Below are 2,417 nucleotides of genomic sequence, written 5' to 3'. Positions count from 1 at the left end.
ATATATATATATATATATATAGGACAGACTTCTTGCAGTTTCCGTCTACCAAATCCAATCAAAAAGCCTTGGTCGGCACAAGGCTATAACAGGTGCCACGCAGTCGGACTGAACCCGGAACCATGAGGCTGGGAAACTTCTTAGTTCACAGCCACTCCAATGAACTTGCTCTGTGTACATAGTTGCTCAACTTGCGCAAAAGTGTAGTTGACGCCAATGACGTTCAGTTATTTACCTGCTGTCATTAACACAATGATACATTCTTAAATCTTATGAAATGTTCAAATAAAGATAACAGCAAGTCACAGGAAAGGCAAAAAGATAAGTTCAGTGCGAGTTGACTCCAGAGAAAAGAGCGCCGAAACAAATGAGGTAAATGAATCTATTTGATACTCCAACGATTCTCACAATTTGCCAAATACATTGAAGGGAACATCATTGCTACATAAATTTTGAATCATAAAATAAGTCTTCTGCAGAAATCGGTTATGCTCCACAAGAGTGGCAGACCGATTTGCCTCCTTGCCCTTGTTCCTATCTACTTGGTCTTACAATAACAGCATTAATTCATATATATTGCAGAGCAATTATAAACGAAGATCATGATAATAATCCGTTTGAAATAGAAAACACTAAATGGATCTCCGTCGGTTTCCACGATGTGTATTTAGTTATTCGATCAACCGAATTATCTGCTTACTGAATTAGCGTATAAGAGACTGAGTATTCCTCAGACACGTGTGTCCTTAACCCTCAAGTAGAATCAGCGTAACACAGTGTTTTACAAACATACAACTTTTGGATTACATGTGAAATCAACCCGAGGATAGTCCAAATACCTTCCGCCAACTCACATTCACTTACAAGGCTTGGATCTATCCGAATTCATGGTAAATAACCGAGTGGGATCGAACCCGAGACTTAAGGTTGCGAAGCGATATTCTGAATAATTTACCTACACTGCAGCTAATAAAGAGAAACAAATATGCAGAAACTAGAATGAAAAACAATAAAATTGTCCATTCAGAATATACAGTTTCCAGGAGGGGAAATACTTCCTGGTAACTTCCGAGGAGGGGGAGGAATTACTTCCTCGAAAATTCAAAGGAAGGGGAGGAGGGGGAGGAAATACTTCCTGAAAAGTTCAGGGGGTGAATTACTTTCTGGAAAGTTCCAAGGAAGAGGAGAAGGGGGAATTATTTTCTGGAAAATTAAGGAGGAAATTACTTTGTAGAAAATCCCAAGGATGGGGAGAAGGGGAGGAATTACTTCTTGGAAAATTTCGAGTACGAGCTTCTTGCTGGAAATTCCGAGGGCGAGCTTCTTTATGAAAAGTCCCCAGGGATGGTACTTGATGGAAAGTTCCGAGGAAGGGAAGAAAATACTTCCTGGAAAGTTCCGAGGTCTTCCTGGAATGTTCCGAGGATGAACTGCTTCATGGAAAGTTCTGAAGATGGAATTTCCTGGAAAGTTCCGAAGATGAAGTACTTCCTGGAAATTTCTGATGTCTTCCTGGATAGTTCCGAGGATGAATTACTTTCTGGAAACTTCCGAGGATGAGATTTCCTGGGAAGTTCCGAGGACTTCTTGGAAAGTTATGAGGGTGAAATACTTCCTGGAAAGTTCCGAGGGTTGTACTCCCAGGAAAGTCCCGAAGGCTCCCTGGAAAGTTCCGAGGGCTTCCTGGAAAATTTCAAGGGTGCTACTTCCTGGAAAGGTCCAAGGGCGGGATTTCCTGGAAAGTCGTGAGAATTTCCTGGAAAGTTCTGCGGGGGAACTACTTCCTGGAATGATCTACTTCCTGGAAAGTTCCGCATGATAATCAAAATGTTTACTCCCATGTTCTAGAGGCAGCCATCTTGAATGGACCGGCCGCTGGTACTTATTTTATAAACTCCAAAAGGATGAAAAGCAAAATCGACCTCGGTAGAATTTGAATTCAGAATATAAAGACAGATGAAATGTCGCTACGCATTTCGCCCCGTCTGCTAACGCTTCTGCACGCTCAATATGCCAGCAGACTGCTTTAGTAATAATAATAATCATGATTTCAAATTTTGGCACAAGGCCAGCAATTTCAGGGGAGAGTGTCAGTCGATTACATCAACCCCAGTTCGCAACTGATACTTATTTTATCGACCCGGAAAAGAAGATAAGTAATGTTAGCTCTGACATAATTTGAACTAAGAACGTAGTGACTCGGAAGAAACACGGCAACGCATTTTCCCGACAATTCTGCCAGCTCCCTGCCTTTCTGTAATACCACGTATTCTATAGAGGTCATGACAATATTTCTTCGTTATGAAATAAGAGTTGAAAACCAATTATATCGTAATTAGAAAGTTTTTTTTTCTAAATTTTAGTTTCTTCCATCTGTTTCACCTCATCGTTTTTATTTATTCTTTTTATTTATTGAA

The sequence above is a fragment of the Octopus bimaculoides genome, chromosome 11 (assembly GCF_001194135.2).
Source record: "Octopus bimaculoides isolate UCB-OBI-ISO-001 chromosome 11, ASM119413v2, whole genome shotgun sequence".
In the NCBI taxonomy this organism is placed as follows: Eukaryota; Metazoa; Mollusca; class Cephalopoda; order Octopoda; family Octopodidae; genus Octopus; species Octopus bimaculoides.
Note: the sequence above shows the minus strand (reverse complement) of the source record.